General features: G+C 38.2%; 2 long non-coding RNA genes across 3 annotated transcripts; one reads left to right on the top strand and one right to left on the bottom strand.

The window, feature by feature from the left end:
* Window positions 1–17,063: 17,063 nt before the first annotated feature.
* On the bottom strand, window positions 17,064–18,353 carry LOC115973172. Its single transcript, XR_004087638.1, has 2 exons — window positions 17,577–18,353; window positions 17,064–17,339 (listed from the first exon to the last, which is right to left on the bottom strand). It is a non-coding gene; the product is annotated as an uncharacterized LOC115973172 (long non-coding RNA).
* Window positions 18,354–19,858: 1,505 nt separating this feature from the next.
* Window positions 19,859–23,094, top strand: LOC115973171. 2 transcript variants are annotated; one of them, XR_004087637.1, is made up of 4 exons: window positions 19,859–19,973; window positions 20,146–20,299; window positions 21,948–22,020; window positions 22,929–23,094. It is a non-coding gene; the product is annotated as an uncharacterized LOC115973171 (long non-coding RNA). The 2 variants fall into 2 exon arrangements; XR_004087636.1 differs by lacking the exon at window positions 22,929–23,094 and having other exon boundaries at window positions 21,948–22,281.
* The last annotated feature ends 3,351 nt before the right edge of the window (window positions 23,095–26,445 follow it).

Below are 26,445 nucleotides of genomic sequence, written 5' to 3'. Positions count from 1 at the left end.
CTATGCATGCATCCCTATTTTAAACACTAATTATCAACAAATCACAAAATTAATTAATTAATTTTAATTGCTTAATAAATCAGAATTAATTTAAATTGATCATGTGTGGTCGACTCTACATAGACACAATGGATGTTGACCGTGCAACTTGATCATGCAATATCTTTCGATCAGATGGTCCATTTGGAAATCGAACACACCATTATGACCGTTAGAATCTCAAGATCATTTTTATGATATGCAACAAAGTTTTCTAAATTTTGTATCTCTTGTAGTTTAGATGAGCATCTCAATGCACAATTAAGCAAATCAGTTCTGTGGCTCGTGTTTGTGATGAATACGATTAAGATTGTCTCTTATATCTCATACTCATATCACTCTTTTTGACGAGAAGGACTATAAAATCCTAAGAGAAAGGCATAAATAACCATCTCATTACTAAAACCCGCCAATCATTTATAACATTTATGTGCTTTAGCACAATAAAATTGGGATGTTAAATATACATAATTGGGTATTTTCTTTTCTCTCTCTTATATGCCAATGCATGCTATGCTCAAAAAGAAGAATATGCAAAGAATAAAAGCAAAAAGATCAAAGTGCTTTTAATATGGTTGCAAGTGTTTTTCTAGGAAATGTGAGAGTTATAGGATGTACCTCGAAAGTAATAGTCCATATCAAGCAGTTATGATTGTGTGTGAGTGTATTTGTTTTTCTCTAGTCTCAAATCATCATAACCTGAGACACTTATGCACTCTTGCTATGTTTCACACACAATAGGCAAATTCTTTGCTACTTTTTGAAAGTTCAAAAACGTGTATAAAACACCTTTGAACGTTTAGACCCCCAAATAACAACTTAATCAATTCAAGCAATATGTCAAACAACTAGTGTGCGGAAACTTAACATATGCTATCATACGAAATTGATTAAATACTATCTAAGCCATAACAAAATAAAATCCACAGCAGATAATTTAAAGGCAAAGATAGAGGAAGGAAGATGCAAACACAAAGACAACACGCGATGTGTTATCGAAGAGGAAACCGAAGTCCTCGGCGAAAAACCTCTCCGCCGCCCTCCAAGCGGTAATCAATCCACTAGAAAATATAGTTGGGATACAAGGACAGCAATAGACCCTCCAAGCCTAATCTACCCAGTGCACCTAAGCCCTCCAAGCTTCTTGCTCCAACGAGGTTGCGCCGAACCTTTTTCTTTTCTAGCTTTCCGGATTCCGCTACTAGACCATAGCATCAACCAATGAAGATTGGTTCCTTCCTAACTGCTTCCCAGAAATCCAAACAGCAGACTCACAATGATGATAATGGTGAGAACCTGGTTTGGTATAAAGCCTCTCAAGGATTTAACAATGGAGAGGAAGAGAGTTGAGGAATTTGAAGAGATTCTAAGGTAGAGATTGTGGGTGAAACAATCTGGTTTTTCTTTAGGGTTTCTCTCTCAAAATTCTCTCTGGAAGCTCTCTTTCAATTGTGGGTAATAGGGGTATTTATACTGGAGTGGAGAGGAATGTGAAACGTCAGAATTCTACAAAACAGGGGTGGCTCGTGGCTTGACCTCGCGGCTTGACTAAGTCGCGAGATCCAGTCGCGAGATAACCGTATGGCCAATTGTCCTGTTTTGTCCTGTAGTGCTCCAGCTAGCAGACTGTTCACCTTCCAGCATGCTTGGCACGTGAGGTTGCTTCTGGCGGCTTGAAGCCGCGAGTCACCCGCGAGACCCAGCCGCGACACTCTGTTTTCTTGCACACTCTTGAGCAAACTTCACTCTATCTCACTCACTACCCTTACATCAAACCCACCTAAATACAGGGTTACTAAATGCTGAATTACAAGCAAATTTGGCACGGAATAAAGCCAATTAGATGGTTGAATAAGTTCAACCTTACACTTTTGATATATGTGGAGGTACAATGTAATATGACTATCACAAGGAATACATGTATTAATATATGCTCACTAAACTGTCTTAACTCGTTTTAAAATATAAAATTGGTTAGACTTGTTTTGTGTGTATGTGTGTGTGTGTTTGGATCTATGGATGCTGGGAGAAAATGGGCTTTTGCCCTTCTTTTTTTCAAAAATCCAGCATTTTGCCCTATTTCCCAAACTAATTAGGGAAAAACCCCCTATTTTGAAATTCGACTTTTATAAAATCGAGTTTCAATTTAAAACTCGATTTTTGGACAATCGAGTTATAACAAATTGAAAATTAAAAATTAAAAAAAAAAAAATTCTGGAACTCGAGTTCATGGAACTTGAGTTCCAAAAAAAAAAAAAAAATTCTAAAAAAAAATTTCTAAGTCCACGTTCACTATAACTCGATGTTTCAAAAATCGAATTATATATTTGAAACTTGATTTTTAGAAAATTGAATTTCAAAATAGGGGCATTTCCCTAATTAGTTTGAGAAATGAGGCAAAATGCTGGATTTTTTATGTGAAAGGGGCATTTGCCCATTTTGGCCATGGATGCTGTGCTTATATGTTGAGAGATGTTTTGAGAGCTTAACATACTGATTAGATCTTTGGTTGAGTATCTTGCTTGTTGCATTCCTCGACAAATACTTGATCCATCGAGATTTTTGGGTTTCTCCTCAATAGAAGTTCAAAAGTTTCTCTATCTAACGAAGTTTCTAGGTTTCATCTTGACAGCTTCTTCGATCCATCGAGCCAAATTTCTTGGCTCTTTGTCTGCTCGGTAGATTCTTGACAGATTGTTCAATCCATTGAGGTGATTTTTTCCATCAACAGATCCTTGACAGCACCTCGACAAATTCATTTCTGCCGAGATTTAAAACTCGACAAATCCTCAATAAGAATCTTGATCCATCGGGCTGCGATTTCTATTTAAAGGAGAGGCGCTATTCAGATTTCATTTCTCTCACTCTTTCTCGATAGATCCACTTCTCTCTCGACCTAAACACTCTCCTCTCACTCTAATCTCCACTCCTTTCAAGATTTCGGCCTAATCAAGCTTCAATCTTGTGGTATGAACTTCAAACCCTTCCTCTCTCTCTCATGCATTTCACGCATTAGAGGTTTTGGGGTTTTTGCTATATTTTTGGGTTTTTGAGATTTTTGTGAATATTGTGGGTTGGAATATGTGAATCTGGTCTTATATGGCTATGCATTACATCTTCATTGCATTATAACAATGTTTCACGCATATTTAGATGTGTGTGATTTATTATTGTTGTTGAGTGCTGTTAAGTTTGGATTGGGTGATCCCTATGATGCTTTTAAATTCTCATGTCACATGTTTATGCATTTTTCATGCATACGTTCTTTTCTTATCTACTCTAAACATGTTTTTCCTTCTATTCTCTCTCTCTCTCTCTCTCTCTCTCTCTCTGTGATAGACTGCGGTATGGCACCCAAATAGCACAAATTCATTCTGGCTTGAAACCTTCATCATGGTTCCAAGTCATCCTCTTCTGTTCCATCTCATCTTCAGGTCCATGATGAGAAGGCCAAGAAGGACTTCTTTGAGAACTTCCAGGCCTGTGGCGTTCATCCGAAATGCCAAGTCATTCTGTCGAATTTCTCTGACACTACGCTACTTGATGTCATTTGGACTCGGGGATGGGAATCTCTATGTGAGAAACCCGTGCGTTGTCTTGTCGTGTTTATACAACAATTCTACTTCAACATACAGGGCATCGATACCCTTGTGCATCGATTCGCTACGTGATTCAGAGGTACACATATAGTAGTTTCCCCGATTTTGTTGCCAAGGTACTACGTGTCCCCAAGGTATTGCATGCTAACTACCCTAGTTGTGATCGTCTATGGACTGTGTCCTGAGACATGCTCGGGTTTTGCAAAAGGCCCGAGATTCCTTAACATGGTGATGACATTCACTCTCACATCGTTGTCTTACAATAACTCCATCACTGAGCCTCGTGCTTATTTTCTTTTGTCTTTGATAGAGGGTCTCACCATTGATTTTCCCTCTCACTTCATCACATCTATTCTAGATGTGTATTTGGATACCTTAGCTCGTGATAAACTCATCTTTCCTTGAGCTATCATGTGAACCCTTCAGCACTTCTCCAGTCCCATTCCTCTCTCTCCTCTCTTTACCATCATGGGTGCCATATGCGTTGGTTCTGTCCGGTGGAGCGAGGCCCAGCTTCAACCGAAGCGGCCACGTGTGAAGAGGATCCTATAGCTTCTGCTATTCCACCTTTATCCTCAACTCCTTCTACCTCCACTCCTACCTCCTCTATCGCTAGTGTCACTCTCGATGCCATCATGGAGCAACTACAACAGATGCATGCTGATTTTGGTGGTTGTCTTGACTATCTCACTGATGAGATGTGTCAGATGAACACTAGGATAGGATGCATTGCACGCCGACAGGCTCGCATCAGCGGTTATGGACCTTCTCCCTCTCCTTCTCCAGAGCATCCTGTAGTTTCTCCTTCTGAGGATGATGAGGATGATGCTAGCTCTCTTGGTAATAACGAGATGACGACCTCTCAATGACTTGCCCTTTGTCATTCGTGACAAAAGGGGGGAGTAGTTTTGGGTTTGAGAGTAGTCTTGTGCTTAGGAGGAGAGTTAGTATAGGACATTTTTGATGGGGGGGTGTACATGGTATTGAGGGATGTAGTGAGAACTTTATGTTTTTTTTTCCTTCTTTTTTTTACATTAGCCTCTTGTATACCGGTCTTATGACCATTTTTACATACATGTACTTTATTTTCATATATAAGATGATGATGTATGTTTTTTTCACCTTCCTCTGCATGTGTTGGTTCTTTTCTCTCTTTATACGAATGTTTCTTTATGTACGCAATCTTTATCTCTATTTCACACACGATGCCTTGATGAGTCTTGTTTAAATGTTTCTGAAAGACAAGTTATGAAAGTCTATCATGCCATGAACTCTCATCTTGCAAAGTTTTTCAAGAGTTTGTAGTAGGGATAAATTTCTTATGTAATATAACAAGTGGTTATGAGTTTAGTGATTTAATACTTCTCTCATGATTATTTGTTTTGTTGTGGTTTTGTCACGGATTGCCAAATGGGAAGATTGTTAGAGACATATTTTATGTAATTGGCTAATCTTTTGACAAAATGCATTTTACTTGTAATTGAGTAGTTCTAAGATGAGTTTAGGACTTTAAGAAACATATTATTCAAGTCAAGTGTTAAAGCCATGAAGATCTAATCAAGAAACAAGTGAAGAAAAGTTGTTCATTAAATCTCGATAGAAAGACTTCAATCGAGGTTTATAGTCGAAACTCGACACAAGTTATTTCTGTCAAGACTTACGGAATTAGAATTTCTAGATCTGATTTTCGGCCCAAGCTGATGTGTATGTGTTGGGTTCCTTTTCTCACAACCTTAGACATATATAAGGCTTATTTTAAAGGCCGTCATTTATGTCGACAGTGACCCAATTCATTATTCTCTCTAAAGATGCTACTGCATCTTTACGCCAAGGGTTTTGTGACCAAGGAGTTTCCTGATCTTCATCATTGATGAATTGAAAAACTTTGCAGCCAATAACCTCTTCAAATTGCTGAAGTTAGTCATGTACTGGGATTCGTGCACATTGGTTAGTCACGTACTGGGATTCGTGCATCAAGGGAAAGATTGCCGCTACAATACAAGTCCAGTTGGGTATTATGGTAAGGGTTCAATTGTAGGTTGGTATTTCGAGATAGGCCAAAGGGTTTGGTAAGATTCCTTATTAGTTTCTTGGACCTCTATATATGCTATCTACAAATTTATATGCAAAACATCAACATTGTTTTCCAATAAAAATTCTTGGTCAGGAGTACTTGTGATGCCCCAACTTGATTACTTGTGTAATGTGTATGAGTGTGTGATGAGTCCTACATCGGGTATTTACTGAGTAGATCTGGGTTTTATTAACAACTACAAGGAGTCTCAATTATGACTAATCCTTTTGAGGTATAGCGCAGATATGGCTAGCTTTTTTCCTTAGGTTGTGACAGTGTTGGTATTAGAGCTCTAAGTTATGATTTTGTAGGCAATTAGGACTTCTGATGTTTTTGTATAGGATGTGGAAGAATAGGCTTGAATCATTGGATAATCAATGGGTATTTTATGGGTTTGATAATTGTTAGAAGCTATGTGCTTGTATGCTTAGGATCATAAGAATAGTAAAAGCTTTAGTATCTCTTGTATACTGTGATTTTTCTTTGAGGTTTATCCAACTCTAAAGTGTTGTTCGTTTGGTTATGGGAAAATGCCACCCCACAATTCTACCCCTTCTAGTTCTGAGCCAAATCCTGAAAACCTTGAGGGTGTTTTTAATGCTATTAGAAGTCTTGCTGAGGTGGTGGAAAAACATGTTAGTACTAGTGGAACAGCTAAGCCCAAAGATGCTAAGATTGAAGGATGTACCATTGAGCAATTCAGGAAAATGGGTCCTCCTTCATTTTTGGGAAACCCTGATCCTATAGAAGCAAAGACTTGGATAATGCAAATGGAGAAACATTTGATGTGGTTGGTTGTACAGAGGTACAAAAAGTCTCTTTTGCTTCATTTATGCTGAAAGGGGAAGTAGAGCATTGGTGGAGATCCACTAAAAAGACTTTGCCACTTGAGGAAGATGAGATATTGACTTGGACTATTTTCCTTGATGCTTTTTATGAGAAATATTTTCCAGAAAGTGTACAGGATGAGAAAGAAGTAGAGTTTATGGAGCTCATTCAAGGGAATAAAATGGTGTTACAGTATAAGGCTAAATTTACTGAGTTGGCTTGATTTGCCCCTCATGTTGTGTCTGATGATGTTAGGAAGGCTAAGAAATTTCAAAGGGGACTACGACCAAGTATCAGAACTAGGATGGCAGCCTTACGATTGAAGGCTTACTCTGAGGTAGTGGAGATGGCAAAAGTTGTTGAGAAGGAATGTGAAGACTATCAGAAAATTCGAGATCAAAATAAAAAGAGATCCAAGCCTGAAGAATATCAAAAAGAAAATGAAAATGACAAACTATTCAAAAAGAAGACTACAATAGAACTAGAGCCTAAGGTGGTGCAACAAGTAATAGAGAATTGTTCAAAGTGTGGTAAAAAGCATAATGGTGTTTGCTATCGTGAAAGTGGGGCATGTTTTAAGTGTGGAAAAATGGGTCATCATATCAAAGATTGCCTAGCTTTGAAGAATGAGCCGATGGTTAAGCTTAATAATGTAAATCAACTGCCAAAAATCCAAGGACGAGTGTTATCTATTGCTGGGCAAAGTGATGAGGAAACTATGTCAATTACCATCTCCTTATTTTCTCTTTTTAAGTGAAACAATGGTTGCTGAGTTTATGTAAGTATTGTATGGCTATGATAGTAGACAAGGAAGTAATGGCTGACTTAATTCTCTTTAAGATTTGAGATTTTGATATGATATTATGTAGATTGGTTATCATTATAAATAGGGGTTATATTCAACAATGTATTTCCATGTGGAAAAGATATTATGCATAGACAATAGGCTATTGAATAAGATGATTGTGAGGAATAAATATTGATAACCCAAGATTGTCCTTAAATCAGGTTACCATCAACTCAAAGTTAAGAAGGAATATATTCTTAAGATTGTCATCCATACATGTTATGGCCAGTATTGAGTTTTAGTGATGCTAATTTGGTGGGCTAATATCTCTCTCTATTCAAGGACTAAGGTACGTCAAGTTTAGAGGACTAAACTTATTTTAAGGGGGGAAGAGTGTAATACCCCGATTTGATTTTATGATCATCACCGTCGTCGTCATTATCAATATAGAGTTGAGGTACTATATGTGTGTGCATAGTAGGATGGGAGTAGACAATTTTGTGGTATTACAAAATAAGTGAGAAGATTAAACGTTTAGTGCATACAATTTAGTGCGGTAATTAAAATAATAAATAAATAAAAGAGAAAGATGTTTTATGGGCCTCTTGGAGACTAAAGAGATAAGTTTAAGGGGGTTTTAATCTACAGCCCACTACCCCACTAAGCCCACATCTTTGATGCCTCAAATATAAGGTAGATGAAAAGATAAATTAGGGTTTTTCATAGAAAGGGTTTTATCACTTAGGAGACTAGGAGGTGTACTTTTCCCTTGGAGTTTAGAACAATACAATTGAATATACAAACAATTTGTTCAAGAGCTTACGGAAGATTAAAGTGTTCAGCTGTGTTCAAAAGTATTAGCAAGAGGGGTAAGTAATTATGTATAATATGCACAAGTTTTGTCATTTAGGTTCTTAGATGTCAAAGGTTTTCAAAAGTCATATTTTTAAGCTTACGTTTTCTAAAGTTTATTGAAAGTATTTTTACATCATTGAAAGAAAAACTTCGAATTTTAAATGTCCGAACCTCAATTAAAAGATGGTTTCTAAACTAAACTATTTTTTAGAAAATAATTGAGTTTCAAAGTAAGTTTTCTAAAAAAGTTCTTGTTCTTTAAGTTTGTTTAAAACCAAATGATTTCAAAGTCATATTCTTATTTTTCAAATGGTATTTAAGATGTTTCTTTTAGCAAATTGGGTTTTCAAACTTACTCAAGAAATGTAAAAATATTTATATAAACTCCTTAGTTCCTATTCGTTCCCTAAGAGAGTTAAGCATCTTTTGATTTATGTTTCAATTTGATGTTGTGATATTTGATATGCCTTTATTGTTGGAATAATTATTAAAATTAAGAAAATTATTCTATTTTGTATACATTTTGTTTTGTGATATGTGACTCAAAATGAATGTTTCTAGAATTGATCAGATATATGTGTAAATCCGCTCACAGGATTGTATGTGAGAATATGTGTTGATCCCTCACCAGCAGGTGTTAAATGTTGATATCCACTCACAGGATTGTATGTGAGAATATGTGATGTGTATATGTGACACTGTGCTCTGATCAATTATCTATATGTGTTTTCAAATGATTTTAAGATTTGATTATATATGTGTAGGGACACGATTCGTATCAAACCACAATAGGGTTGGATTCGCACGTAAAAAGGCCCATACAATATCATTTGTAGAGCGTGGGTTTGAGAGGCTAGGCCTTGGTCACCAGGCGGTGGGTTTTCCGTGGTGTTCATACATGGTTAAGTTTTCTTCACCCCTGGAATCTTACTCCTGGAGGTGGGCTGGGAGGCTCTGGTTTTTGGCCATTTTTCCCAGCCCCCCTTTGGCTCACTCACCTTTTCATTATATAGTCCTACTTAGTTGATCATGTCCTTTCATTTGTCGGTCAGGCAGGTGTTGGTTTCTGTACCTGTCCTGTCAACTGTCTCTTCTTATTTTTTCGTTTAGTTGCGGGGATCAAAGTTACACCGTCCAAACGTCTTTTCTCATTAACATGAGCAGGAGGTTGGCCAGTGCATTTAATGTGGAGGGGACGTATCTTCCTTGAGCCTGCTACGCACCGTATCTCCACGTGGGCCTTACTCCATTCACGTCTCCTTCAAAGGGCTGTTTGGGGATAGCTTTCACTAGGATGATGGTTTTCTCATTGAAGCCTCGGGGTGCCGAGGACAGGGTAATCCTCAGCCGCTCCCCTTGGCCCCCCGGCTATCGACCTTTCGTCCTCGGCACAAGACATCCTTGGCACGGGCCCTGGGCCCAGACAGAGTTTGGGCCGGATTGTAAACTTCCCGGCCCCACAATAGCCCCTCAAAATCCTGCTATCCGTCTCCTTGGACGGATAGGAGGGTTTTGATGACGTCAAGTACCCGCTCACGCCTGTCAATTCTGGTCACCCATCGGTTCCTGAGGCTTTTCATCTGCTCGAGACACGTTCCTAACGCGCTTGGAAGGCGAAACGTGGCCTCATTAAATACAGGCGGCTTCGTGCTTCCCACGTTCAACGGTATGATGGAAATCGAACGGTGGTGATCTTCTGGCCTCTTTGGGCGGGAAAAAGGTGGGCAGTTACCCTAGAAAGTATAAAATTTTTTTTTTCTGGGGATGGATCCGTCTCTTCAGTTCTGCACTTAAGAGTTTTAGTGCGTGTGTTTTGATTTCATCTGAACTTCTGCCCAAATTCAAGTCTATCTCAAGCACATAAGGCCTATCCGAAGCGTAACTCTTCTTTTATGTAAGTTCCCTACCTCCATTAACTTGTGCTTTTTCTTTTCTGGGTTTATTTCTCCTTGGCTCTCTTCTCTTTCCCGTCGCGAGCCGGGTTTGTCTAGTAAATCATAAAGATGACTAAACTTAGACTGAGGAAATTAGTCGATACTGAAGAGGCGATGAATAAGTTCATCGTTGATTATAGGATTCCCCCCAACGTAAGTCTGAAGCACTGTAAGATGGGGGAATGGCACTACAAGAGGGATACGGGCGCGGTTGTAATTCCCGTCCTCTCCTTTGTAGAGGGAGGTACGAGAATCCCTATGGGACCAGTGACGAGGGGTTACCTCAGACATTTCCGTTTAGCCCCCACCCAGTGCGCCGGCAACGTTTTTAGGATCCTGGGTTGTGTAGACGCTTTAAATGAGAAGATGGGGTTAAGACTGACCCATCATGATGTGAACTGGTGTTATAACCTCCAAAAATTGAAGGGGAAATCATACTACATGAAGTCGAGGGACGAGAGGGTTCGGCTAATCCAATGCCTCCTTGACTCCAACAAGGGATTGAACAAGGATTTCCTTATCGTCTCTGGAGAATGGCATGATGGTGATCCGTGCCCCGTAGTAGAAGGAGAACCAGGTGGGGTACTGGGAACGGAAGGGGGACAACCCCTTACGCCATTTTTATATAATGTTGCTTGGTGACTAACTACGCATACATGTTTGTCTTTTTGTAGATCCAAATGCCCACACGCGACATTTTCACTTAGTCAACCGGGCGGACTTGGAGACCGTTTTACAAGCAGCGGTTTTTGTAAATGACGAAGATGGTCAAGTCCGAGCAGCTCACAAAATTCTAGGGTACCCTCCTGTTCAAAAGTCATTTGCGGACGCAAGGCACGTGATCAGCGCCTGCCGTCCTTGGCTTCCAAAAATTACCGTAGTTGAAACGGGATTTCTAATCTCCCAGGAGCCGGCTGTCCCCGAGAACATCCCACAGGCGGGCCCCTCCTCGCCTCATCAAGCGGCAGAGGACGAAGGCGAGCCAAATCGGTCCGAGGAAGGTTTTAGGGTATTTGATCTTATCTATCAATCTTCTGGTGATATAGGTGACCCAGCCCTGTCCGAGGCGGAACTGTCGTTAATAGGCACCTCTTCTCAAGCTGAAATGGGACTCAAGAGAAAACCCTTGACCCCCCTTCTCCAACTCCTCGAGGGTCAGCCTGGGAAGGATACGCAGGAAACGCCGCAACCCGAGGCTTCTCCCCCACCCCATCGGCCTCAGATTATACAAACCAGGTCCTCTTCCGCCAAATCACAGCCGCAGCCCCCTCGCCCCGAACCTCCTGCCTCCTCCCAACCAGCTCGGCTTCCTCGACCCGAAGGCACTGATTCGAAAAGAAAGAGAAGTCCAAAGGGCAAGGAAGTTCTGGATAGGGGAAAATCCCCCCTCCTAAGGAGAAGGAGGAGATTCCACGCACTAAACAACTGAAGATCGGGCCTCAAAGCAAGGGCAAAGAAGCTGCAGCCCAATCCTCCCAAGGCAAGGGAAAAGGAACTGACACCCAGTCCTTGCTGAGTGCCTGGCTTCCTGCCCCAATGCTTCACGGGGGTCCAGTACTTGAAACTACATCCCTGAGGGACCTCGGAGATGGCGAGGGTGGCTACGTAGCAGACGCATTAGGGAGAACCATGCTGCTCCCTAATGACATGGATGAACTGAAGAAAATGAGGATGCAAGAGGTCTTCCTCAGTACTAAGAGGTACTTGGGAATGGTAAGATTTCTTGAAACCTAAAATTGTATTAAATCTTGCCACGTGTTTGTCACTCACTACACGCTCATCTCTCTTGACAGGCTCTCCAGGCAACCTATAGGATGGAGGAAGAAGTGAATGACAGGAGTAAGGCGGTCGAGAACGAACGCAAGAGGCGCATAACGACCTCGAAGACTCTTGAAGCTTCTGAGGATGAACTTGCCAAAGTCAAGGCTGACTTAACAATAACTACCCACGAGAGGGATAACGTCTCGGCGGGCCTAGCTAGCGCCCAAAAACAGGCCAAGGACCAAACAAAGCGTGCACTTGAAGCCGAGGACCAGTTGCGAATAGCCAAAGACTTGATCGAGGACCTGAATAAGCAACTGGCCGCGGCTGTGCATGAAAAGGGAGTGGCAGAATATGCCCGTGATGAAGCCTAAAGGGCAAAGCAGGAGGCCGAGTTTGCCAAGAATGAGACAGAGGCTGCCAAGAATACGGCCGAGGATGACGGTTACAACATGGGAGTAGCCGAAACCCAAGCCACCCTTAAGGCGCAGATTCCTGGAGTGTGTAGATTTTATTGCTCCCAGGTTTGGGAAGAAGCCTTGAAGCAAGCTGGGGTGGATGCTTCATCTGATTTGTGGAAGGCGGAGAGCATATTCTACCCGGCGGCCATCCGCGAGGCCACTTCTACCAGCTCCACGGCTACAAATGATCAACCCGAGGAAGAGATCACCCTGTCGGAAGACTTGCAGGCCAGTGGTTCCTCTAGCAAGGCGCCCAAAGAGGGAGAACTTCAGGATGTGATAGTGATATCCCAGCATACGGATCCTGAGGCACCTAAAGAGGTTACTGAGCCCGTGGTTGGCATTCGGGTGTCTAGTACAGAGGAGCCAGCCACACTTGCCCAGCTGCCACAGACCATTCCCCTTGCTGTGGTCCCTCAGAGTACTAGTGCTGGCCCTGTTCAGCCTTCCCCAGAAGGGATCATCCTTCCAGGCATCGAAGCTGATCCCGTTCCTTCCTCTCAGGACGTAACCGACAAAAAAGCAGAAAAGTAGAGGTCTTGGCTAGGCTTTTGTATTTGTTTCTATTTTAACAATTAATTTAATTTTTTTTTATTTCAAAAACTTCGTAATTTATTGATGATTTGCAAGCATTTGAACATGTATATATGAAATCTCATTTTTCCTTTTTCCTTCTGGTTACATCGTTAGCTGCCCTTGTTGATACGTAATATTGTTTATGAATTCTGCGCTGATTCATTTTAACATGTACGAATATCTATGCATGCAATACACTTATCATCACGTTCCCCACACCCTAGTTTACTTGCGCCCGCAGAGGCTTTAGACTCATTTCTAACCCCCGTTTAATGAAGATATAGGCACCATTTTCGACGTCACGCGTAGTAGCTAGATCTTGCTTAGTGCCCAATTTTCTCATCCAAGTAGTTGGTTTCCCCATAGGCTTGAGTCCGAGGACCATGCAATGCCTTGGTTCTGTCCAAAACCTAGTTTTCCTCATCCAAGTAGTTGGTTTCCCCATAGGCTTGGGTCCGAGGATCATGCAATGCCCTGGTTCTGTCCAAAACCTAGTTTTCCTCATCCAAGTAGTTGGTTTCCCCATAGGCTTGGGTCCGAGGACCATGCAATGCCTTGGTTCTGTCCAAAACCTAGTTTTCCTCATCCAAGTAGTTGGTTTCCCCATAGGCTTGGGTCCGAGGACCATGCAATGCCTTGGTTCTGTCCAAAACCTAGTTTTCCTCATCCAAGTAGTTGGTTTCCCCATAGGCTTGGGTCCGAGGACCATGCAATGCCTTGGTTCTGTCCAAAACCTAGTTTTCCTCATCCAAGTAGTTGGTTTCCCCATAGGCTTGGGTCCGAGGACCATGCAATGCCTTGGTTCTGTCCAAAACCTAGTTTTCTCATTGCGTGGGACCTTGGCTTTAGAGGAGTTAGTTCCCCGACCGAGCCCCTAGAGTTATCTAAGCGATTGACGCTAGTAAACGTAGCCCCTAGTCAAGAATCATAGACCTTAGCGGAACTTTACACTAAAACTCCATAACCAGTTGTTAAAAATGGCAAAGGAACCCTCTCAACCTACCGTCTATGCCAACACACAAGCCTTTCCCACAGACGGCGCCAATTGTAGGGACACGATTCGTATCAAACCACAACAGGGTTGGATTCGCACGTAAAAAGGCTCATACAATATCATTTGTAGAGCGTGGGTTTGAGAGGCTAGGCCTTGGTCACCAAGCGATGGGTTTTCCGTGGTGTTCATACATGGTTAAGTTTTCTTCACCCCTGGAATCTTACTTCTGGAGGTGGGCTGGGAGGCTCTGGTTTTTGGCCATTTCTTCCCCCCCCTTTTTGGCTCACTCACCTTTTCATTATATAGTCCTACTTGGTTGATCCTGTCCTTCCATTTGTCGGTCAGGCAGGTGTTGGTTTCTGTACTTGTCCCGTCAACTGTCTCTTCTTATTTTTTTCGTTTAGTTGCGGGGATCAAAGTTACACCGTCCAAACGTCTTTTCTCATTAACATGAGCAGGAGGTTAGCCAGTGCATTTAATGTGGAGGGGACGTATCTTCCTTGAGCCTGCTACGCACTGTATCTCCACGTGGGCCTTACTCCATTCACGTCTCCTTCAAAGGGCTGTTTGGGGATAGCTTTCACTAGGATGATGGTTTTCTCATTGAAGCCTCGGGGTGCCGAGGACAGGGTAATCCTCAGCCGCTCCCCTTGGCCCCCCGGCTATCGACCTTTCGTCCTCGGCACAAGACATCCTCGGCACGGGCCCTAGGCCCAGACAGAGTTTGGGCCGGATTGTAAACTTCCCGGCCCCACAATATGTATTAAGTGGTTCTTTATATGTTTGGAAAACTATTTTTGATATTTTGAGTGAAATTGTGAAATCAAACTCGTGCTTTGCTTGACTCTATTCCGTTGTGTATTCTGTATAATTACTTACTAGATGTGTGGCTCACCCCATCAATTGCTGTTTTCAGATTAAAGTGTAGTTGGGAATATAGAACCATTGAATCGCTTTGTAAGGGGCAAGGTAGAGTGTGGAAGTTGTAGGCAACTTCAGTATTACTTGAAGACTTGTAGAATTTTAGTTACCTTTATTTTGTAATTCATATTTTATATAGTGGAGATTATTTCCAATTTGTAGAGTTTAGATTTTTGCAAGAGGTTTTTTTTAAGAGTATTGTATCTTTGGAGTTTTAATTTATTTCGAATTAGTTCTGTTTGTGGAGTTATATAAATTCAGCAAGTTAGTCATGCATCTAAATTCATGTTCCATGGATTTGGGTCATGAGAGTGTTGGTATCAGAGCCGGCCCAGTAAACTTGTATGAGTTCGAAAACATTACCCCACAAAATGGGCCTTAACGAGGACGTTAGGGATTTAAGTGGGGGAGATTGTGATGCCCCAATATGATTGATTGTGTGATGTGTGTAGGTGTATGATGAGTCCCACATTGAGTATTCACTGGATAGACCTGGGCTTTATTAACAACTACAAGGAACCTCAATTATGACTAATCCTTTTGAGGTATAGCGTAGATATGGCTAGCGCTTTTCTTTGGATTATTACAGTACCTCAGGGCATTACGGAACAAAATTTAACCAAGTTTTTTTTTTCTTGCCAAAGGCTTTTCCATTTATTTCTCAGACCACTGTATATGCCACCTACAAGTTTTCGTGCAAAAACACCGAAATTGTATTCTAGTCAAAATTCTTGGCCAGTTGGACCTAGGGGCATTATTGAACAAAATTTAACTGAGTTTTTTATTTTCTTGCAAAAGGTTTTTCCATTTATTTCTCGAATCACTATATATGCGATCTACAAGTTTTCGTGCAAGAACACCAGAATTGTATTCTGGTCAAAATTCTTGACTAGTGGGACCTAGGGGCATTTTCAAACAAAATTTACCCAAGGTTTTTTTTTTTTCTTTTTTTTCTTTCTTTCTTGGACCTCTATATATGCTATCTACAAGTTTTCGTGCAAAAACACCAACATTGTATTCCAGTAAAAATTCTTGGCCAGAAGTACCTCGGGGCATTACAAAACAAAATTTAACGGCGTTTTTTTTTTTTCTTGCCAAAGATTTTTCCATTTGTTTCTCAGACCACTATATATGCCATCTACAAGTTTTCGTGCAAAAATATCGAAATTGTATTCCATCAAAATTCTTGGCTAGTAGGACCTAGAAGCATTATTGAACAAAATTTAACCGAGTATTTTTTTTCTTGCAAAATATTTTTCCGATCCATTTGTTTCTCAAACCACTAAATATGCTATCTACAAGTTTTTGTGCAAGAATGCCGAAATTGTATTCCGGTCAAAATTCTTGGCCAATAAGACCTAGGGACATTTTTGAACAAAATATACCCGAGTTTTTTTTTCTTGCAAAAGATTTTTCCATTTGTTTCTTGGACCACTACATATACCATCTACATGTTTTCATGCAAAAAATGTCTTCACTGTATTCTGGTCAAAATTATTGACCAATAAGACCTAGGGGCATTTTCAAACAAAATTTACCCTAAATTTTTTTTTTTCTTTCTAAAGATTTTTCCATTTGTTTCTTGGACCTCTATATATGCTATCTACAAGTTTTCGTGCCAAATCATTGAGAATTAGAAGCTCTTTTGATTGTCAATATGCTTTCTGGGAATTATTCTTCTGCTAGACATTTATCGCCTTTGGTTGATGATTGTAGGGCTTTGCTCAACAGGATTCTCCATCACCAAGTCTAGCATTGCTACAGGGAAGCTAATAGTGTCGCTGATGCGCTAGCTAATTGTGGAGCAAAGATGGAGGATGGTTTTGTTGTTTTAGATAACCCATCTGTTTATGTTTTATCCTTACTTGCTCAGGATGCTTCTAATTATGTGTACTTTAGGCTTTGCCGTGGCAGTGCTAATACTTTGGGTATTTAGTTAAATATAATTTCCTTCGAACCAAAAAAAAAATATATATATGTATTTAATCTGTATCTTCCCATTTAGTTATGGATTTCAAATCCGTATTTAAATGGTGGACGGGCGTGAGATTTGGGGAAGCTATATAATTTATATGAAAATTTGGTGTTAATGCATTGCAACATCTATGGCCTTGAGAGGCAATCCAATGGATTTATATAATCTTGTGGGTGGAATGAGGTAGTAAATAATAACTAATTACATTTTAAGTGTTTAAAGTATGTTAATATATAAAGATTTGATGTGCTTACACATGTAAATCGAATGTTTGCTCAAACTTTATTCAATTCATACATAGACTCTCTTGCAAGTGGGTCTGAAATACTTACATACTCAAGTGGATGGATTTTAACAGGGTGGTGCGCTTTAAAATTCACACCATTGGGACTTGGAGTCTTTGCAATACGAATCTAATTTTGAGTATTCCAACATACTTCTGAACTTTTGTTCAATCCTGCATATTCTGAAGTAAATTTCCAACCCTACCCATGCATGCACACCCTTACTTTCAATCACTCATTTGAGTTCTTGGCTGCTTGCAAGTCATGAACAGACCATTTCAACATCTTCATTTTGGGCTAACACTTTTTAGAGAAATAAAATAGCAAACTGGAAGTCAAACTTACCTTAGGAAATAAAAGAGCAAGTAAAAAAGATTAATTAAGAGATAACCTCTAGAACTAATTAATTAACATTCATGTGTATATCACATTGCAAAACTAGTAAAATACCAACAGGTGAAACTTAGATTTTTCAGATTAGGACATACTTCAAATCGGCGGTAGGAGGTAGCTGGCCTGGTCATGCCGAGCTGGCTGCAAGAGGCGACTCAGTGACTCACGGTCAGTTGTTGGTCAGAGTCCATGGACTCAGGCGAGGATTCTCCTTCAGATCGCTGGCCTCGGTCGGGGCCAGAGGCGGTACGGTAGGGTCGGCGCCGGTCGGTTGGGTCGGCTCTGGTATCACTCTGTCTGCACTAAACTTTTTAAACTGTTTTTCTAGATATCTCAAACGCAATGAGGGCTTGACAAAATAAAACCACGATCTTTCACGTGGATTCATCAATAATCTCCCCGTGAACAAATAGAAATGTTTATTTGACATCAAGCCACAAGTTTTTGAGACCAACCTCAATGTTTTTCTCCCCTGAAACACGTCATCCTCTAAAGCAGTCCGTGTCCAACGACTACCATTCATTTTTATTCTCTTTGGACAGTAGCCGCCTAATCTTACACATTTGCTACTTTCAGAAATATTGTGGCGGTCATCTAATAAACTGATTTCTTCATTGGAGGAGTTGGTTTTTGGCTCATGGAATTCCAAGTCCCTTGAAGAGTCCCCAACATGCTCATGTACTGTTGCCGTTGGCTTCAAAGAATCACTTCCTTTGCTGCCATTTGCTGAGCTTCCAAATACAAATTTCAAGAGGCCTATACTTGGCTGACCTTCTTTGTCTACAGAAATTGTATCAAGACATTCCTATATGAATTAATAGAAAACGTACAACAGTTAGAAATTATACGTCCGCTGGAACTGGAATAAAAGCAACACTTAAAAAATTGCAATAAATAATAGCTAATAATTTAATTATTAACTTTTGAATAAATATTGTGGGGCCCGGCCCAAAAATAATGGGCTATTCCAAATCCAGGCCCATCCGAGGAGCGTCCTATCCGAGGAGAAATCACATATGAAGCGTTATTCAATCCCAATAACGCCCAGGAAACCTGTCCGAGGAGTAATTCCTCCTCGGACATCACGAAGCCCAGGCGAGGAACTCTCCCCAACCAATTCAGTTCATCCTCCCAACATATAAAATGAATAAAATCCAAAATATCTCACGGAAAGCTACCACCACATTAATTGCGCCCCAACCAACCTCTTGGCCGCATTAATGAGGAAAAGACCCCTGAACAGTACCACCTTGGCCTCTGCAACTCACAAAGGGAGTGATGAGGGCGGCTAATGGGACAGGTGCTCAAGTAGATGCTTAGATGATCAACAAGTGTAAGGTTGAGATGAGAGGAGGAGGACTATATAATGTAGTGGAGTCCCTCAAAGAAGGGGACGGAAAAAACTGTATTAAGGCCTAAAAGGAATACAATCATACATGAGAAATCCTCCTTGTGTCTTTTATCTTCTGCAACAGTATTATCCATGCATCAGACCGAACAGGCTCACTGAAGCTAAGTTCTTTCACCCATTCTCTACAAACATTCATTGTGGGTTGCGCCTTGGGCCAAAGCCTGATCAATATAATTTGGGCCAGGAAAATCGTGCAACTACAAATATTAATTATTATTTAATAATGTTGGTTTACACTAAAAACCAACACACTGACCATTGACCAACAAAGAGGAATAACCGGATCAGATAAAGACAAACAGAAAAAAAAAAAAAAAAAAAAAAAAAAAAAAAAAGTAAAAATCCACCAATCAATGAGTGAGATGTATTCAGCAAAAAAAAAAAAAAAGAATCAGTGAGATGCTATTAAAGTTAAAAGAATAAAAAGGCTCAGGCAGAATTCATTTCCATTAAACAGTCTAGACCATTCGGTCATTCAGTGAGAGAGAGAGAGAGAGAGAGTCAGAGAGAAAAACCTTGAGGGAGGGCCGGAGCTGGAGCCGGAGCGGAGGAAGCAGTCAAGCAACTAGTCAACGGCAGATCTCCGATGAGGGATGACCGATCTACCGTCTGGCGTCGACAATCTACAAAGATTTCGTTCCATTTTTCATTTTAGTGACAGTGAGATAAAGAGAGAGAGAAAAAGAGAGAAATACCTTGAGGGAGGGCCGGAGGGAGCACCGGAGCAGAGGCCGATCTCCGATCTGCGATGAGGGGCGAGCGACGACGGTGACGACGAGCGAGCTGCGCCGTCGCAGCGACGTGACTGTGGGTTTGCTGGGGTTTGGTTTTTATTTGTGTATTGGGGATTTTTTGCGATATTGCGATACAGAGAAAGAGAAAGGGAAAAAGGGGAAAAACCTACTCTCTGCACATCAGTCTTCTTAACTTTTTTCCTCTCTAAAAAAAACCCTAGCCATACTACGATAGAGGCAATCTTTTCACAGCAAACTCCGCTACGAGAAAAGAAAAAAAAAAAAGAAAGACTTGCGCCACATTGGAGATTCGAGTGATCATCGCTATCCCCTTTTGAGTTTTCCAGGTACGTTCTTCTCTCTCTCCCTCTCTCTCTCCTTCTCTCTATGATTTTTTGTTGTTTTGATTCGGTTTTGAAACTTTTCTGTGATTTCGGGATAAGTTTCTCCTGTTTCCGTCAATTTACGGAATATTGTAGATCTGTTTAGCGATTAAAACCCTATCGATCTTCTCTTCAGACTCTGCGAACCAGTGGATATTCGTACGGCCGGCCACTGCCATACCCTGCCGGACTTAGAGCATCACAATCGGCATCCGTCAAAGCTAAATACGATCAAACGCCTCATAGGTTTTGAGATACGGAGTTAGAGATTGGCGATATTCTGACGAAAGGTACGCATCATTTCTGTTTGTTCATTCTACCTTTTTTGAGTGCTTTGTTGTGAAAATTGGACGAAATATATGCATTAATTCTCTGTGTTCATTTTTCCCCTTTTGGTGCTTTGTTGTGAGGTTTGATTGTTCAAATTTCTGCAGGAATTTTCCTGCATAATTTCGTTTAAGAACTATTGTTCGATAAATCTGTGTGCTGTGATTGATGTATGTGATATATTAATTCAAGTTTCAGATACTGTGGCTTGCCATATATATAATTTTATATGGGTACAAACTTAATTCGTAAAACCTAAGGTGTTTGGGTTATAATTGATTTTGTTTTGTGGATTTGGTGTGAGATTCAATTCTGATGTATATTTGTATTGTTGGTTAGATTGGATTGTAAGACTTTGAAATTTGAAAGTGTAATGTATTTTTGTTGTTGTAACTTTATGGTTGCTGGTAGGTGAATTTTCATTTATAAAACAATGAATGTAATTACTATTAAATTGACAGAAATTGTTTGTAATTCATTTAGTAGATCATGTTTGGTTGGAGCACACCTCTTTTTCTTTGAGTTTCATAGTGCAGAATACTTACAAAGATTGTATGTGCAGCAGCCAATGTGGCATGACCACAAAGCTGAAGCTGCAAAGGGGTATCAAACATTTGATTGAAATTAAAATTGTTTGTTCAATGTTGTTCAAGATTATATTTCCTAAGTACTGAATCTGTTTTCACCAAAATGTATAAATATTGTCTAAATTTGTTGGATTCTTTTTCATATGCAAAGTTTATGGTTCTTTGTTTTGATGTATTAATGTTTTTGCTTCCTAATTGTTTAATTGCACGTTTGTTAGTAGAATAGTGACTATATTTATCTGTAAGCTCATGGAATTAATTTGAAGCAGTAAATACATACTAAAATTTAGAAGTTGGCAATTACAATTTACCTTAGGCTACTGGCTGTTTCTGTTATTTTGAATGGGTGTAAATATATACTAAGTTTACTTATTCATAAAAGTCACTGGTCATATGACATTGAAGTATTATGTTTTATTTACAAAATATAATGTAAATTTTGCTTTAAGTTTTACTGTTTGATGTGCTTTAAATATTTATTTATATATATCCTTGGCTAATGAAAGCCAAATTCTTTACCATCCTCATATTGGAAATAGGCAATAGCTTATTAAAAAGTAAAACAATCTTTCAAATTTTTTGCAACTCAAACCATATTACAATGTTTGCATCCGCTTCTTTTACAGTCTCTCTTCATCTTCCTTTGCAATTAATTTTGGCTTATTTGTTTTTGTGAAATTTTACTATTCAGTGTAGCTCAATGATTACATTATGTTGGTTTTGAAGGATTTGAATTTCTATTTGTGATGATTATGTAATCATTAATTTCAGTTCTTATTTCACATCTTCATCGTTTTTTTTGGTTATTTGTTTGGTGTGTGTCTATCTTTCATCTTTCTCTTCTGTCAGTTTAAAAAACCTTCTTACCCTTTCATTCTTTGTTGAAATTCAGATTCGCTGAGTTTTTCCTGTCAAGTACTAATAATTCATAAATATGCCAAATTTTCGAGGGCCTCATTTACATTGTTTCTTCTCAGTAATTTTGTATTTTCAATGACTTTTTTTCCCTCACGTGCTAATGTAGATCTATCATCTCTGCTCTGGCTTATAAGACAGTTGGTATCTATTCAAGAAGAGCTACTTGATTAAATATAAAGGTCAGGCCAGCCTAATTTTCCTTTGTTGCTTTTTTTTAATTTGTATCTCTTTATCATTCGTTAATGTTTGATTAAAAAAAACTTTAAACAAAAACAGTTTAAAAAAAGATGGGTTTTAGTATTTTTCTTTGAATTCTTTGGTCTCAAAATATCATCATTACTTCTTTTTTTTTTTAATAGCACTGGGAGTATCGCCCTATTGAAAATAGATGTGTTTAGGAAAGGCCTAGGAGAAAATAGAACTATGACAAATTTAGAAAATACAGCTATTGATTGGATAATCAAGTTTCAAGAAAGAATAATATCATCAAAAAAATTTAGTGTAAAGTGTGTGCTCAATACTTGATATATTCTTTTTGTTAACATTTAGAGTTATGTTTGGGTGTGCTTTTGTTTTAAATGCTTAGCAGAGATTGATGGGGTAGATGGCAATGGCAAGGCCAACATTAGATTTTTTTTTGAATCGTTTTAACCTTTATTTAGTTTTAAAATCAATTTGACTTCTAAAGTAAATTTGTAAAGTCAATTCAACATTAGATATTTGGCTTTTAGTTTGTCTATTATTGGTTTCTAAAGTCAATTTGTATTTTAAGAGTGTGATATGCTCCCAAGAATTTGTGAATTTGACTATTATTGGTTGAATTGTGGGTTACTTTGCAAAGCCAGCCATTTTAAAGTGAACAATTTGCAATCTTAATGGCTATTCTGGCATTTTGCAGAACAGGGGGTGTAGAAATAGGTATGTAACATTTAGTTTCCTTTATCTAATTCTTTATTGTTAGCTCACCAAAAACGTAAATATACTTTCAAACCATTAATATTGAAACATCTCATGCTTTTATTTTGTTGCTTTGTTGAGAAACTCTATTAGGCAGAACAGTCATAATTGATTTTCTTACTCCCTGAAGAAATATCTTCTAAGAGTGGGCCACAACTTTACTTGCAATGTTAAGGCTGATTAGTGTTTTAGTGTCTTAGTTATGTCCAAGTCGATTGAGATGGCTCTATTAGAATCATACACTAGCATAAGTGGTTTACAAGAGATTTGAGAGGCAGATGAACTCTCTGCAATGAACTATACGAAAACTTTGACATCAAGCCTCCTAAGGTGTTTCTTTCCCTCCTTTTATCTCTAATTTACAATATAAAGGCATTTTCATATAAATTTATGTCACGGCCTTCATCATTTAGTACATATTCAAACTTCTCTGAGTAAATATTTAACGTTGAATTGATTATAATTAGTTTCTTTTTTTTTTTATATAAATTTTGTAGATTTATTTTTAGTTTCAACTAAATTAATGACTTTTCTATGCAGATTTGCAATCTTCCTATCTCCTCTCACATTGTTTTGCCAATAGCAATCCACTATTTGTTTTTTTGCTCTCTTTGATTTTTTTTATTTTTATTTCTTTCAGTAAATTTGTAATTATTTTTGGCTAATCTGAAGTTTGTTTGGCTATGCATTTGATCTGAGCTTGATATGGTTTTTCATGTGATTAGGTTTCAATCAAATGAGAAACCAGTTGATCTGGCATGTTCTTTTAAAAATTATACTCTGTTATCATAGTTTACTTATTATTTAAAAGAAAAAAAAAAGCTTTATAGTTAGATGATGTTGTTAATTGCTTTGAAGAATGGTCTATTGGAGAATAGAAGTACATACGTGATGTGATTTGAACAGAGTAATGTTTAAAATTTTTAGGGGATATTGGATACTATATGCTTAAATATACTAAATTATTTAGGTTTTAATGTATGTAGTAGAAGTATGAGAACTAAGTTCATGTTGGTTGTTAGAGCCATTTCTTGGGTTCTTCTTTTACAGATTTACGCATTTCTCTACCAGATACGATGGTTTGGTATTTTGCAAGAAGAGATACTGAATCATATTGAAAGGTTTAGGTTAGCCTGACTTTCCTTTTGTCTCTCTCTCTTTTTTGGGTTACGTTTTTTTCATTTGATGTCTTTGGGTTTGAATTAGTTTTTTCCTTGCACAATATAGTCAGAATTGTTCTTGAAGTATTTGGTTTCAATTAAATTTTTTTTCTTCAGTAAATTGACCTGTAAAAGTATTGTTTGTCTTATTTTTCTTAAAGTTTGGAACTTCACTTTTTAATTCCTTTGTACCTTTTCTTTTGTCTTGGTATTTTAAAAGTTTATATGTTTTCATTATAGATAAAAGTTTATGTTACAAAAAAACTATAACAAAAGCAGTTGATGAAGAAGAAATTAGTAAGCATGTATTTATATATTTTTTATTGTGTCTTAGTAAATGGGTAACATTTGTTCAACGGGATTTGGATCTGAATTTAACTTGGTAGTTGTTCCTAATTGATAAACTCTCTTTTGAGTCCAGATTGTTTGATTAAAATTCCTGAAGGACCAAAATAATTTTTTGTTACTTGCCAAAACTTGCAAATCATCCAATCCTATTTCTTAAGATATGTGGATCAGTTTTTGGGTATTTTACTATTCAGTGCAGCTCAATGATTACATTATGTTGGTTTTGAAGGATTTGAATTTCTATTTGTGACGATTATGTAATCATTAATTTCAGTTCTTATTTCACATCCTCAACGTTATTTTTTGTTATTTGAAATTGAATTAAAATCCGGACATCTATTCTCTTTCATTCAATGTTTTGGCCTCAAGTTATAATCTTTAATTATTTACACATAATATTTAACAATGCTTTTACTTGGTTCTTATTTAGAATAGCATTTTGTTATTTCCTATTGGCTTTTCTTTTATATATGGTTGTTAGAGCCATTTCTTGGGTTCTTCGTTTCTCTCACTTTTCTTTTCTGATTGTCTTTACGTTTAGTAAGATGGATGGTTTAAGAACAGAATGTTCGAGGAGTAAAATTATTTTGTAATTTTTAGTAAGTAAAATTTTTTATTTTTAATGTTAATTACTGAGTTTTTAATGTAAAATTTATTGTTATTTCCTTATTGATATATGTCTTTAATTTACTAGAATGCTTATAAGTTTTTGTTTCTTTTAATTTTTGTACTGCTCAGACTATTACGCTCAGTTTATTGGGAGGCTTTTTAAAATGTTGTTGTTAGCTTTATTTATTTTGTTTACCTATTTATTTTTATTGTGTGTATCTTAGTGTTTTGGATTGAGTGGTTATAGATGCTTTAGTTTTATTTATTTATCTTATCAATAGAAGATTACATAATAGTGAGTGAAAAGTTTCATGAATTCCATTTATTTATATAAAATTCAAGAGGAAAGAATATTTGATTAAATAAAGGATTTGTAATATATTTCATTTATATAAACCTGCCATGTTTTCTGAAATTTAAATAAATTATAAATAATTTTGTTGCAGCTCATTTCTGGCTTTTAAAAAAAAATGGAAAATGCAAAACAAGCACGATTAAAAAGACGGATGCTAATGAATACATCAAAATTTCCCTTATAATGTCAATTGTGCTATTTTTCCTTCTCAATTGCTTAATAAAACACTATGGAGTTTTACCTAAGAAATATAAAAAATTAAATAATTTCTCTTTCCATTTCTTTTCCTCTCTTCCTTTTTATTTTAAAAGAAATATAAAAATATCTAATTCTTACAACTTTATTACTTCTAATGAAACCATTTTTATAGCTATACACAGTAGAGTTGTAATGACTAAGAGTCTTAACAATGTATAATATATATGTAAAGCAATTACCTGTATTTTCTTCTACTTATGAGATTTTAAATGATCATGCGCATCGCGCGGGTTAAACACTAGTATGAATAAAAACCCAGACCTGGAGATTGTGGTTGTGGTTGGGTGCGCGAGAATCAAGAAAGGGGGTTTAAATATCTTAAGAAGGGATGGGATAAGTAGTTTAACTTGGATTTTAGGTTGGTAGATGTTGTGAACAAATATAGAGAGATTCATTACAAGTAGCAAATTTTGGGAAAAATTTATGAAGAATATGGAATCCATTCTAGCCCTGGCCTGTACAGCGGACGTATCATGGCTGCAAAGTAAGTCCGAGGTAAGTATCAGTTGAGACTTTGTAGACAAAGAAGGTCAGCCAAGTATAGGCCTCTTGAAATATGTATTTGGAAGCTCAGCAAATGGCAGCAAAGGAAGTAATTCTTTGAAGCCAACGACAACAACACGAGCATGTTGGAGACTCTTCAAGGGACTTGGAATTCCATGAGCCAAAAACCAATTTCTCCAATGAAGAAATCAGTTTAGATGATGGCCACAATATTTCTGAAAGTAGCAAATGTGTAAGATTAGACTACTGTCCAAAGAGAATAAAAATAAATGGTAGTAGTTGGACACGGACTGCTTTAGAGGATGAGGTGTTTCAAATGAATAAAGCAATGAGTTTGGTCTCTAAAACTAGTGGCTTGATGTCAAATGAGGAAGAGGAAGAAGCATTTTAATATGGTAGTTAAGACCTGTAGA

The sequence above is a fragment of the Quercus lobata genome, unplaced genomic scaffold (assembly GCF_001633185.2).
Source record: "Quercus lobata isolate SW786 unplaced genomic scaffold, ValleyOak3.0 Primary Assembly Scq3eQI_404, whole genome shotgun sequence".
NCBI classification, from domain to species: Eukaryota; Viridiplantae; Streptophyta; class Magnoliopsida; order Fagales; family Fagaceae; genus Quercus; species Quercus lobata.
The sequence above is the reverse complement of the archived record's forward strand: the minus strand, read 5'-3'. Positions and strand labels throughout refer to the sequence as shown.